Raw genomic sequence first — 14,518 nt, forward strand, 5'->3', positions numbered from 1 at the left:
CCCCTCTCTTTATCTCTCTACAGTTCAGTTTAAGTGGTAAATGCCTCTTAGGACACTGTGATAGTAGAAACATTAGACTATTTAATGTTAGTAGAAAAAACATCCTTTGAAAGTTGGTGGAGGAAGAGACTAATTTCCAACTAGCTAAGGTCTGGGAAAGATTTTACAAAAAGATCGGTCTTATATTGGCTCTCATAGGACCAAGTAACTTTTACCATTTTTTGGATGTGAGGGCAATCTGGCTGCAACATCTGTCACCCCATTGATCGCCAGGGTTGATTCGGCTGGTCTGGCTGGCTAGGCGGGTGTCCCCTTCCTCCATCACTGCTCCGTGTGCGTCCCTCCCGAAGCTGCACACTCGGTCAAAGAGGACGACCTTCCCAGATAGAGGAGATCTGCGCTCTCCTGCTAGAACCTCCAAATAAGTCTCAAGAAAATTTTACCATTTTTATCCTACTTAGAAAATGAAGACATTTCCTCCTTGGTTGTTTTATTCCCACCATGGGACCTTGAGAGTTAGCTTGGAGATGCTAATAAGATAGAAAAAAATCATAAATATGTTCATGATTGAAATACAGTATTCCTCTACTTAGGAAGGTTGTTATCTTTGGACACCAGGTCAAATGGGACTCACATATTAAAGAGAGAATAATAGGACATTGTCACCAGCCAAATCAGTAGGTGAACAGCAAATTACCCAAACCTACAAGTTGGAACTTCCAACCACTCCCACTGAATACCCACCTTAACTTACTGCTCTTCTTTTGACACTAAAAAGAGCTACTAAAATCTCATCTCTTTCAAGATGCCCTCCCCAACTCATGGAAAATGTGTTGACATCTTTTTGGACTTTCAGTATTTAAAGACTTGTTGTTTGGAGATATACATACTTATAAGTGGAATCACTCAATTTGCTCCCAAGCTGTCTGTACTCTGGGATTTAAGCAGACTGAGGAAGGATTTATTTACATTGGAGGATGCAGAACCCTCCTATGAAGTATCTAAAATACCCAACTGCCAAATCAGTGTCAAAAGCAGTGGCATTGGTAATGGTGGTGGCGTTGGTGATGGTGATACCAATAGGGTACTGGATACTTTTTAGTATTTCCAGGTGGAAAATGCCTGGATTGAGCACCTGGGGCATCCTTGACTTATCATTGATAGCATCTTAACACAGCACCACAGCAAGTCAAGGCAAGAAGAAGAAGAAGGAGAAGGAGGAGGAGGAGGAGGAGGACGAGGAGGAGAGGAAGAAGTTATGCACATAAATCATGGCAGCTCAGCAATAGCAGCAGTTGCAATTCGGAGACTTTGAGCTGTGTCTGCAGCAACTTGTGGCGCAGGTGGCTGGTGTGGAGGCAGGCAGTGGAGGTGGGCTACCATACCGGCAGGCAGGCTGGGACACCCCGAGGCATCCTCTGGCTCCGTCCTTTTGCTGCCCACCACCCCAGCCACCGTCTGTACTGCTACAACTCCTCGCTGGCCGTCCCACCCCGAGCCCCTCATGACCCCTCATGAGATAGGACTCTCAATTGCAAACCGGAAGACCTCACCTTTGCCAAGATGAAAGGTTATCCTCCTCAGCCAGCTCCAGTAGATGAAGTTCCTGATGGAGTTGCAAAACTGCCCACAAACAAACTACCCAGTTTCCTTTTTGGAACTCATGATACCGTTTTTTTTAGGCCCAAAGGATATATTTCCTTATTCAGAATATAAAAAAAAGTAAGGAAAACCAAATAAAAAGGCTTTAATGAAGGTTTGTGGGAGTTAGACAACAATCTGACAGTGAAGTTTTCAAGTCAACAGGCATCAGCTTAACAATCAAATGCAGCATCTGAGGTTGAAGTTGAAGAAAAAGAAACTAGTATTTCAAAGGAATATAATGACTATGAAGAAAAAGCCAGCAATGATGATGGGACTAGAACAATGGACATAACCACTCTGAGAGCAACCAGAAGAGGAAGAAAGAGAAAGGCAGAAAAGCAAGTGGAAGCCCAGGAAGCAGGAGTGGTGACCACAGCAACAGCATCTGCGCATCTCAACGTGAGTCCTACCAGGGGACGGCCTGCAGCTACCGAGGTCGAGAGTCCAAAACAAAGAGGCAGCCCCAAAGCGGTCACGCAGACCTGTCCTTCAGAGAGCAACATGGTCACTGAAGAAGACAAAAGTAAGAAAGGGGGTCAAGAGGGAAAACAACAGTTTAGAAAGGATGAAGAGGGCCAGAAGAAAGAAGGTAAGCTAAGAAAAGAGCCAGACAAAAAAATAGAAAGGATGAAAGAAGTTGAATCAAAAAGGAAAGATTTAGCTAAGATAAGGGGTTACCTCAGCCTCTGATTCTGGAGAAGAAGGAGATGATCAAGAAGGTGAAAAGAAGAGAAAAGGGGGAAGAAGCTTCCAGACTGCTCAGGGAGGGAATGTGCTGAAAGGCCAACATGAGAAAGTCGCAACCAATAGAAGATGCAAGCAGGAGGAACAAGTAGAAACTGAGCACCAAACAACATGTGATCTACAGATATAAAAACAGATCTCAGCTTGGGCTCACAGTATTAATCCAGTTACCTAGGAGAACATACAAGTAGAGCAAACAAGAGATGAAGATCTTGAGACAGACTCACTGGACTGAATTTCTACCTTGCCCCCATTTGACAGAAGAATGTTCTGGATTCTAAATTGAGGACGTCCTTAATGGCATTATTACTGTTATGAATGTTAAATTTCCTGTAAGATACACACTACATACTAAAGTCAGCAAGCTTTCTGCCAGGCTTCTAATGTAGCTTTATGTATGAAAATTAGAGTAAGCTGAAAAGACAATGATTGTACCATTATTTCATTTGGAAAATATAAATATTAATTTTGTTGTGCAGCTAGGTGTTAAACTGCTGTAGCTGTCATACCCCAGAGGATGGGTCAGTGTGCCCTTCCCTTAAAATTCTGTTGTTGTTTAATTCAAAAAAAAAAAAAAAACCTTAATTTTTTTTAATCCTGTGAGATTAAACATAGCCTTGTTAAAGAAAACAAAAATAAAACTAACCAAAATTTAAAATTTTTTTTAATTATGGCGAGTTTTAATCAGTTTGGTATAGATTGGAAAACTAAAGCCATTATACCTAAAACAAGTAGCTACTTGAATAGTTGATATTGTGGTTTCAGCTTAAGGAAAATATGAAAGAACATATAGCAAATTAAACATATGTTCATCTCAAGCTGCAGAAAAGTAATTTAAAAAGCAGAAACCTACAAAGACAAAGAAAGCAGGAGAGACAATTATAATAGACAAGGTGTGTTAAGAAATTTGTTGAAATGATTAGCTGAGAAATGGCACTGGGTAAGTCAAGAAGCAAGTCAATTCCTCTGTGAAATTCTAGAAAGGGGTACTATTGCAGGTCCCAGAGTTGTTGAAAATAGGGAGAGTCATTGAAAGTCTGAATGATAAGCAGTTAAACATCTCCCTTAGCTCACACAGCCAGACAACTGTCTCCTTGCCACTCAAGTACCCACCCCAAATAATAACCCTGGTAGAAGACTAGAAAGTTACAGCCTAAAGTGACCCCTAAGGGACTCTGGACTAATAGGTGCAGAGGGATGCCTCTGGGAAGTGGTAGTCAGAGGTGGCAGGAGTATGACATGGGCTGGATGATTTTGGGTTTTTTTGTGTTTTGGGGGGGGGTTGTATTTTTCTGAAGTTGGAAACGGGGAGGCAATCAGACAGACTCCCGCATGCGCCCAACAGGGATCCACCCGGCACGCCCACCAGGGGGCGATGCTCTGCCCATCTGGGGCATCACTCTGTTGCAACCAGAGCCATTCTAGAGCCTGAAGCAGAGGCCACAGAGCCATCTCCAGCGCTGGGGCCCACTTTGCTCCAATGGAGCCTTGGCTGTGGGAGGGGAAGAGAGAGACAAAGAGGAAGGAGAGGGGGAGGGGTGGAGAAGCAGATGGGTGCTTCTCCTGTGTGCCCTGGCCAGGAATCGAACCCAGGACTCCTGCACGCCAGGCTGACGCTCTACCACTGAGCAAACCGGCCAGGGCTGATTTTGTTTTTTTTTAAATAGGAAATGCTTTATGAATTGCATGTCATCCTTGCACAGGAGCCATGCTAACTTTCTCTATATCGTCCTAATTTTACAGTGTGTGTGCTACTGAAGCAAGCACTCATTTTGTTTTTGCATTTGTTCTTTTCTTGTAAAGTTTATAGTTTTTTAAACTATACATATAATAGATTATATAGTCTATTGTATATATGTATTTATATAAGTTCAAATATAAATATATACATATATAACCACTTTGACTTAAATTTAATTTTAATTTTTAAAAGTACAATAAAAAAATAAAAAGTTTCATATTCATGAAAACACTTTTACAACTATGCACTGTTAGTGGATAAAATCCTTATCACCAATAATTAATTCAACTAGCTTTCCTGAGATATATTTTTTTTTAATAATAGCCTCCTTTCATGACACTAAACTGCCAAGTACAGAGTTAAGTAGGACTGCCACATATAGCCACACAAGCTGTGACTGCCCCAACCCCAGAGCAGCTGGAGCTGGCAATGTGATGACTTGAGTAAGTTTCCATGAGTGTTTGAGCTCTATTTCTTACTGTTTAATTTGTAGTAAGATTTGTAAACTCACTTCCTCATGGCTAGCACAACTCCTTGCCTTTGTTACTCTTTAAACTTAATCATCAATATGCACTTGTTGAGTTCCCACACATGACTCAGTTCCTTGAACATGATTCATTATAAAGATATAAGTGTGGGCTTTCCTTTTTTGAGGTTTCCCCATTTTTTTCTCCACCATTGTTTCTCAGTTAATAATTATACATTTGATGTAGCGTACACTGACATTTTGAATTTCTGATTCTATATGTAGTCAGACTTGGTCTAAAAGACTCTAAATGTTATACTCTTTTTGCACTTCCTTAAGCTTTGTAACTCATTAACCAATAACAATGAATGATTACTCCTCTGGTTGTTTTTAAAAGTTCATCAGTGACTTATTGGCTTTTGAGGCACTCATAATCATATAAATGAATATTTACTAGGAGGTATTAAAAAGGCAGATAATTGTTTTTACGACAGCAGTAATTTGGAAGTAAATAGATGAATCTTGTTACTGGTAGCTAAAATTACATATTTCTCAAATTAACTCAGCATCTAGTCTTTTCACTGTTGAATGTCTGAGTTTTTAAAATCTCTCTTTCATTGTTGACTCTGCTCCCTCTACTGGAATCTTGGTTAAATTGAATGGAAAAGCAGTTTATCTGAAATTGAATAGTGTCTCTTTAGACTTGGTCTGTCAGCATCAGACTGAAAGGAAGACAAACATTAAGCTGGAAAACTACTTCTGTAGCATACCTGAAAAGTACCACTGCAACAGGGACAAACTGTGTGCCTCTCACCTTTCCAGTGCTACCAGTCTTCATGAGATTATTTTAGTTTAAAGAAAAAGATATTTAAATCAAACTCTTGGGTAATTGAATTTAATTCGGGGTCTATCTTGTAGCATTTTGTTATTTTGGATCATTATATTTCTGTTTTTACTACTTTGTTTTGAGTTTAAAATGCTTAAAAGCATTTTAAAAATAACAAGAGCTCCTTAAGTGTTTTGTAGGCAATAGAAGAGATCTCAGAATATGCTTTATAAATATTGTGGTCACATTCCCCATACCGCTGAGGTAAGAACAGTAAAGATTCTTCTATTTAATGGGAGAATAAAGTTGACTTAGGTAGAACTTTACATATCTATGCAGCTCACGTACTATTCAATAGCAAAGTAAGAATAGAGTCCATGTCCTCTCTTTAATTTTGAAATACAGCCATGTTTCTACATCTTCTATATTCAACTAGACTCTAAGTCAAATATTAGTTAGTGAGATTTATTGAGTTCTTTTTTAATTTTTTTCCTATTCTCTAATATATTTTTGATAGATTAGCATTCATAGTAGAGTTGCTTTTTTTCATAGCAGAGTTATTTTAAAAAGTAAATTTAGCCAACTGTTTAAAAAGGAAAACACAGTGTTCTCTAATCTGCTTTCTGTACTATCCTCTGAGACCCACATAAACATACTTAGTAAAAATAATCCTCCTAGAAATAATAAAGGAAAGGAATAATGTCAGAGAATGTAGCATTCACTCAGCTGGTTGGTCACTCAACAAAAGTATGTATTGATTGTCAGCCATGTGTTAGATGCTGTGCTAAAAGCTGGTGATTGCACACCCCTGCCCTGATGGCATTTAAGAAAGGAAGATGGGAAAGTCAGTGAAGATGTGACCATAAGCTATTCTAAGTGGAAAGATTGGTGGTGGGAATTTGGGATGGGGAGTGTGGAGGGAAGGAGGTAGGGGGAGGCAGGAAGAAGACCAAGGAATGGTGGGGAAAGACCTATTGTGGATTGGAAGTCTAAGAGCACTTATCTGAAAAAGCAATAGGTAAGAAGAAAGAGGAGCCAGCCTTTGGAAGCGAGGGTGAGGTGTCGTAGAGTGCTGTGGGCATAGGAAAATGCACAGCAAAGGCCCAAGAAGGGAAAGCCCTTGGGGGGGGGGGGGAGAGAAATTGTGTGGCAGCGCATTTGACCTGTGAGCGAGGGGACAGTGAGTCAGGGTGAGGATGGAGGGTTAGGCAGGAGCCAGATCCGTCAGGGCCTGTCAGCCACACTAAGGCATTTGGATTTCATCTTAAGAGCGAACAGGAATCCTCTGGAGGATTTCAGGCCGTGCTAGGGAATTAGCTGATTCTGTTTTGAAAAGCTAGGTTTGGCTGCCACGTGGAGCATCAGCAGAGGGGCCCGGAGTGGAAGCAGGAAGTGGGAGAGCGCTTGGAAGTGAGGAATGAGTGGGATCTAGGCAGGCAGATGTGACAGGAGGAGATGAGGACTGCTGCCTTGGGACGAGGCCGTGTGCCAGGCACTTGACATGCAGCCTCACTAGTCTGCACAGCTCGAGCAAAGCCTGGGAGCAGGAAACCACAGGACAAACCTCCTCCAAATCCCTTCCCTTGAACAGGAAGTTCATTGGAAATACACTTCTTGTGTCAATCTCAAAGGCAAAACCTCAGGACACATTGGGAGAATCAAAGGCAGTTTGGTGTGACCGGAATATAGACTATTTGGAAAGGTTTAGAGAGAGGTAAACTTAATCCAGTGAATTAGGACCAGATCATGGGAACTTCAGCTAACAACCGGTGAAGTCCTTTCCAGTGTCAGACCCTGAACTACAGGCATGCGCCTACATTGTCTCATTTAATCCTCAACACGGCAGCATGAAATAAGTGTTACAGTGCAAACTTAGGAAGCTCAGCCACACAAGCATCAAAGTGAAAAGTTCTAACAGCAACATAGTGACAGAACTGTCGTTTGAGACCCTGGCCTCCTTTCCAAATCTGTGACCTATTTCCTTCCCTCATTCCACAGATAGATAACAACATCTAGTCTCCATTCTGCAGCTGATGGGCAACCAGCAAAGGCCTTTTGAACCCATGGGATAGGGTAGGATAATGAATCAGATTCACCTTTTTTTAACAACTCAGAGCCTGTGCATGTGCTTCAAGATACTAGATGGAATATGAATAAGAAGATTTCAACCTGTTGGCATGAAAAGGTCCCATAGCCACATCCTGTTAACTGCAAGATGTTTCAGTGTCTTGCTTATTGCACAGGGCAGGGAAAGCAATGAGAATTTCTGCTTGAGTGAAATAAAATATATCTAGTTTCTTTCATGAAAGCTTTTGAAAGATTTTCATTGAAATAGTGCCTTGCAGGTCTTTTCTGGGTAGTTTTTTCATGGAACCATTAAGCACAACCACAGGCCCAGAATTAACTAAGAAAATCACTGACACAGTTCCAGTCACTCCCTGAAATATATAAGCACTCTATCTTATAGCATTTGCTCTGCCTTTCATATTTTCATTGTCCAATAATAAAGTAATGAAATTATCTGTTAAAAGATATTTTGGTGTGAAAGAGGAGTATGGCGTGAAGGTCCCTCTCAATTCCTTCTTTTGAAGAAAAATAAAAACTTTGGAAATGTACTTTGGCAATGTCTGTGCATTTGTCTGCTAGGGCTGTCTTAACAGAGCTCCACAGGCTGGGGGCTTAAATCACAGCCATTTCTCACAGTCTGGATGCTAGCCTTCCAAGATCAAGGTGTCACCAGAGTTGGGGGTTTTTCTGAAGCTTCTCTTCTAGGTTTGTTGGGGGCTGTCTTCTTCCTGTGTCTTCACATGGTCCTCCCTCTGTCCTTTGTCCAAATTTCATCTTCTTAGAAGGATACCAATCATATCAGAATAGGGCCCACACTAATGAACTCATTCCTCTTTAAAGACCCTGTCTCCAAATACAATCACATTCTGAATTACTGAGAGTTAGGACTTCAACACATGAATTTGGAGGGAGAAGGAATACAATTCAGCCTGTAACAGACTAGAAGAGATCTTGGTTATCACAACTGGGTGGGAAGAGGTGTTATTGGCATCCCGTGGGGAAAGCCAGGGGTGCTGCTCAACCCCCTACAATCCTCAGGACAGCCCCACAACAGGCACAGTTTGGCCCAAAATGTCAATAGGGTCAAGGTTGAGAAACCTTGTACTAGTCCCAAAGCCAGTTGATTTGTTTTGCTTTTAAGCAGGAAGAAAAACAGAATGTTACTCAAGTGAACAGCAGTACTGTGAACTACAGCACAGTCTTAGTTAGGACTCTGAAAATATACATGTTCAAATATCTCACACAGAGAAAAAAAAATTTTTTTCTGGTATCAAAGCAACTTTTTGGAAATAGATGTAAATTATATTCTGACATTTCTGATTTTCTAAGACAAATTGGGAAGAACTTGTGGGTATAAAAGTGCTTTGGAACCTGTAAAGTTCTATACCAAAAAAAAAGGAGTTATTTTAAATGGAAAAGAAAGACAATATGAAATATTAGCTCTTTTGTACTTTGGGAACAAAATTAAGATAACCCAAGATGGACTGGGAAAGGGGAGAGAATGAAGGCAGAGAGGACCATCAGATCTCATTGCAATTGCTTGATCTCTCCTCTGAGATAAGTGGGAAGCCCAGAGTTTCAACCAGAATTCTGGAATTTGGGGTTAGGGAAGAGACAGGCCAGGGGCTATAGACCCTGGAGCCAAGTGGGACCCAGAAGATGATGCCTAAAGGCTAAGTAAAAGTAAAGCAGATGGTCCAGAGGGGTGGTCCAAACAGGGTCACTCCACAGGGGCTGGCCAAGAGAGAAGAGCAACCAGAGATACCTCCAAGGTGTGAACAGGTTCAGAAAAGTGGAGAGACTTGTCCTGAGGTACCTCCTTATATGTATGGTCCCTCTTAGGAATGAAAAAGGTCAAGCGAATATTAAGACCTAAATTTAAGCTACAGAAGCAAAAACTGGAGAATAAATCATGGATTCCAGTCTACAGTGTAGCTACAAAGAGGTTGATTCCATCAACTTTGGAGTCAGACAGACCTGATTTAGACCCTGTCTCTGCCACTTACTGCTAGCATCACCCTAGGAAAACTGAAGTTTTATGTGCCTCTGTTTCTTCATCTATAAAATAAGCTGTTGTCTGAACATTCATTAGATTGTGTTGGGATATGTGTGTATATATCATAACTGTTGTTATTATTATTCTAGAAATATTTCAGAGATATAATACTATAGTATATATATAGACATAATATTATAGTACTATGTAGTACTAATGACCATTTAGAAGAGAGTAGAGATAAATAAGACAATGAAAAAAAACCCTATGTTTCTAGCTTGGCTGCTTAAAAGAATGGTAATCATTAATCAAGATGAGGAAACACAAAGGGGAAAGCTGGTTTGAGGAAAAGAGAGAAAATCAGTTCAGTTTGAAATATGTTGCATTTTAGATGACTGATCGATTGACCACATGGAGAAGTTAAAAAAGGAAACTGTTAGAAATACAGATCTGTATCACAGGTGCAAGTTCAAGGCTAAAAATTGTTCACAGAAAATAGGCAAAAGAGTTAGAACCTAATGGTATTCCTAGCTACTTAAACTTTTCTGATGATTTTTGGTGATTGGATATTTCTCTAGAATGTATAAAGTGCTACACTAGGTTAGGGGTAAAAAATGGTTCCAAATTGGTTGATAGCTTTTGAAATATCTGTACGTATTACACTAAATGATCAAAGACCTATGCATTTTATGACATTATTATTAATTATTATTATTATTATTATTATTTTAGTTCTTGCGTCCACATTCCCACATCATGACCAGCCTTGTTGAGTCTGCCTCCCACTGGTAGCTTGTTGCTCTGGATTTCAAAACAAAACAGAAGAAAAAACCCACCAAGATTTTCCATATAAAAAATACTTTTCTTCTGATTGGAACCTTCCCCTCTGCGAAAAGTGCACAAGCATTCATGACTAACTTCATGGGCTTTTGAGTCTGACTGTTTAAAAAGGGATTGATTTGCTATAGTTATTTTTTCTTTGTTTTGTTTTGTTGTCTGTTTGCCTATTTCTCTATTTTAGGGTGTGTTCTAAGCACATGAGATTTTTAAATAAGTGATCTCCCCACAAATAATGAACTTTATCTCTCCTCTTGTTATTGACATAATATAAATAAGGCAGATGAACACCCAGTCACATTAACTATTTCTATCTATGAGATGAGAATGCTAATGTAATTTTTTTTAAATGAGTTTTGCTTTGAAGCTCTTTCTTTTCAAAGCTTCCATTAAAAATTTATTAACAAAGCAAAGAGACCAATAGAACATAAACCAGTTGTATCTAAAGACTTTTTTTAATTATCCTGTAATTTTAAAAAGATTTTTCAAGATAACCATAAGCATCAATTAGCTAATATTTCTCTACTCTTGTTAATGTCTGTAACGGTTAAGAGTTTCAATTTGTAAAAACATTAAGAGATTTCATTATAATAATGATAACAAAATATGTAGTGCTTACACTATTCCAATTACTATTTTAAGTAATTTACATGTGTTAGCTCAATTATTTCTCACAATTCTATGATGCGGATACTATTATCATCTCCATTTCATAGATTAGGTAACTGAGACACAGAGATGTTAAATAACTTGCTGGAAGTTATTCAGCTCAGAAACAGCAAAGCCAGGACTCAGAACCAGGCTGAATAGCTCCAGAATACACGCTATTACCGATTACACTTATTTCAAAAAGTACCTTTGAAACCTCAGGAAGAATAATAATATGAGGAGAAGAATGAAAGGATTATTGGCTAGTCCTTTACATATCAGTTCTACTTGTTACAAGTAAGTTTTGCCTTTAATTGGATTGTCATCATGTAAGACAACATATTCTTCTGTAAAAAAAGGGTATCCTGATGGCCAAAAGTCATATGAAAAGATACTCAACTGTCTTAGAGATGAGGAAATGCAAATTATAACCACAATGAGTAGCATTATAATCTAACCAAAATGACTAAAATTTAAAAGAAAAAATATCAATTTTGGTGATAACAAATGGAAACAATTGGATGTCAAACAATTAGAATTCTTTTATAGTACTAGTGAAAGTATGAATCAGTCAAACAACTTTAGAAAACTATTTGGCAAGATCTAATTACTATTAGTTTAACATATATGCACCAAGACCCAGCAATTCCACTCCTAGATATATACCCAACAGAAATGCACACATATAATTTATTCAACATAAGACATATTTAAGTATGTTTATAGCAGCACTGTTCATAATAACCACACATTGAAAAGAACCCAAATATTCAACCAAACAGTGGAGTGGATAAAGAAATTGTGGTATAATAAAACAATGAGATAACATATTGTACTGAGGAGAAATAAACTATTGATAGGAACCACACATTGATAAATCTCATAAACATAATGAACTAGAAAAATAAAACTATATCCTGTACTACTAAGTGAAAAAAAGTCAATCTGAAAAAAATACATGCTGTATGGTTCTAAGTACATGACATTCTGGAAAAAGCAAACTATGAAGATAGTAAAAAGTTCAGTGATTGCCAAGAGGGGTGGTGGGCAAAGAGAGAGATGAATAGACAAAGTGCAGAAGATTTTTAGAGTAGTGAAAATATGCCATATGATACTCCAATAGTGGGTATATGTTATTATACATTTGCCCAAACCCATAGAATGTATAACACCAAGAGTAAACCCTAAAGAAAACTATAGACTTTGGATGATAATAATGTGTCAATAGTCCATCAGTTGTGAGAAATGGACCACTCTGGTGGGCCATGTTGATAATGGAGAGGGTCTGCGTGTGTGGGGAAAAGATTATATGGGAAATCTCTGTGGCTTCCTCTCAGTTTTCCTGTAAACCTAAAACTGATCTAAAAATAAAATCTTAAAAATATATACGTGTTGTATGATTCCATTTAAATGCAGATCAAAACCAAGAAAAACCTAATATGAAGTACTAGAAGTGAGCAGCCTAGATCCTTTTGGGGGGAGCAGTGAGTGGAAGGGAACATGAGGGAGCTTCTGAGGTGATGGTTTCTTAGGTACCAGGATGTGTTCACCCTGAAAATTCATTAAGCTGGACAGTTAAGATTTCTTCATTTTTCCCTATATGTTATACTTCAGTAAAAATTAATTTTCAAAGGTACATTATTTTGAAGTGAAAAACAATAACATGAGAAATGTACTTGGAAATAACACTATTCAATCTATCATAAAATGCTACTCAAGACTGTGCCTTTCCTTTTGAAGTTCACAGCTTATCTTCAGAAGCATATTTGAAAAGTGATCAATTAAAAAGTGCTGGAATGGCTCCAGCCTGGATGCACTGTTAACAAAGGTGCCTGGCAGGAAGCTAAATGCTACTGGATCTCCCAAGACAAGTTTTAAAGGATTGTACTTAGAAAAAATAGGAATTGCACTAAGCTGCTAAAGAAGAAAATATTTGTCTTCAACTGTGGCAGAGATTCAGGAACCATTTTTTGTTGTTGTTGTTGTTTTATTCATTTGTTTAATAGTTACACTATAAGAAACAGCCTCTTCGTTCACTAATTTAGGTCCCAAGTCTCAAAAAGAAAGTGTGACTGGATTTGAAGATGGCAGACTAAGTACCTACTGCAGTCATCCGTCCCACAATTCCATAGACATGAGAGGAAAGACAGTGTGGCAGGAGGAGGAGAAAAGGAAATATAGAAGAAAAGAAGAGGAAGAGGAAACAGAAGGAGGAGGAAGCGGAGATGGGAGAAGGAAAGAAGAAGCAAGAGGACAAGCAGAAGCAGCAGCATAGAGGTGTTGAGCATAGGAGTAGAAAGGGAGCTTCAGAGACTGAGAATCTCTGGGGAATCCCTAGGACAGAAAGCAAATAGAGTCTAGTGAAAAGAGAAACTGCAACTCCAATTGTGAGCAAACATCATTGTAGGAGTGGACACTGCACAAAGTGGGTTTGGCCTCCAGAGTGTTCTATACCAAAAGAGTTATACACCTCACACTTAGAACAGTGTGGCCATGTGATGAGAAACATGATTTCTTTAATGGATAGATCATCTGCTTCACAGGAAGAAGGCAGTAGAAAAGAGTTTGAGTTAACATTCTTTGAGTCTCTTCTACATGGCAAGACTTGGCTAGAAGCTGACACTCTCCATCAGACCTTGAAGGATGAATTAGAATCATTATGCCAGGGTGGTGAAGGGTTGGTATGCTACACAATGGAGCTTGAATGTAATACTAAATGTGGGTTTCATTTGGAAAGGTTTTAAGTAAGGTGGTGTTTTGGCTAATTCTGAATGTTTTACACTTCAAACTCATTGCCGTCCGGAAGGTGGGCCTGAAAGGATAAGACTGGGAGAGCCAGCCACAGCCCTGGGAGCAGTGTCAAGTGACTGGGTCAGAGGCGGCGAGGGCCTGCGACAGGAAGGGGTAGAAAGAGAGAAAAAGGAATAGCCAGCAATAAAGAAAAAAAGGAGCAAAGCTTGAATCGTTTCCAAGATTTAAGCATTTTTGACTGGAAGATGGCTCTAGTGGCATTAACTAGAAACTGGCTCTACAGGAAAACAGACAGATTTGGAACAGCAAAGAATTATTTCCATTTTGAATGTGGTACGTTCTTATGAGACTGCTAAGTGGACACATCCAGAAGATAATTCATTTTATGATTCTGAACCTTAGGAGAGAGATTAGGACTCGGAATATGGATTTAGAAGGTTATAGGCATCTAAGTGATACTTAAACCCATGAGAGTAAGTAATAGCCGCAAAAACGGGGGGGGGGGGGGGGTAGAGATTGACAAGCACGAGGTCAAGGGCACAAGTCCAGAGAACACTGACATTTAAGAGGTAGATACAAAAAATTCCACAAAGGAGTCTATAAAGCAGAAAGGTTGGGTAAGTATGAAAAGGATCCTGAGAGCATGATGACTTAGAGACAATAGACTATGTTTCCAGAAAGAGCACACCTAATTCAAGAGAGAGGCCCAGTCAGTCATGTGTTTATCAGACTTGATAAACACAGCATGGAGGTGGTTGTGTCTTTGGCAAGAGCAGTTTTATTGGGATGTAGAGATGG

At 39.2% G+C, this 14,518-nt stretch overlaps 1 protein-coding gene, 1 non-coding gene and 1 pseudogene across 2 annotated transcripts in view; 2 read left to right on the forward strand and 1 right to left on the reverse strand.

Annotated features, from left to right (window-relative positions):
- Window positions 1-2,518, forward strand: part of LOC136323706 (PC4 and SFRS1-interacting protein pseudogene) — a 41,805-nt pseudogene extending 39,287 nt beyond the window's left edge.
- Window positions 1-14,518, forward strand: part of LGR5 (leucine rich repeat containing G protein-coupled receptor 5) — a 146,145-nt gene that overhangs the window by 40,052 nt on the left and 91,575 nt on the right. The window lies entirely within an intron of this gene.
- Window positions 4,048-4,155, reverse strand: LOC136327362 (U6 spliceosomal RNA). Its single transcript, XR_010729605.1, has one exon. It is a non-coding gene; the product is annotated as a U6 spliceosomal RNA (small nuclear RNA).

This window comes from Saccopteryx bilineata, chromosome 2 (assembly GCF_036850765.1).
Source record: "Saccopteryx bilineata isolate mSacBil1 chromosome 2, mSacBil1_pri_phased_curated, whole genome shotgun sequence".
Lineage (NCBI taxonomy): Eukaryota > Metazoa > Chordata > Mammalia > Chiroptera > Emballonuridae > Saccopteryx > Saccopteryx bilineata.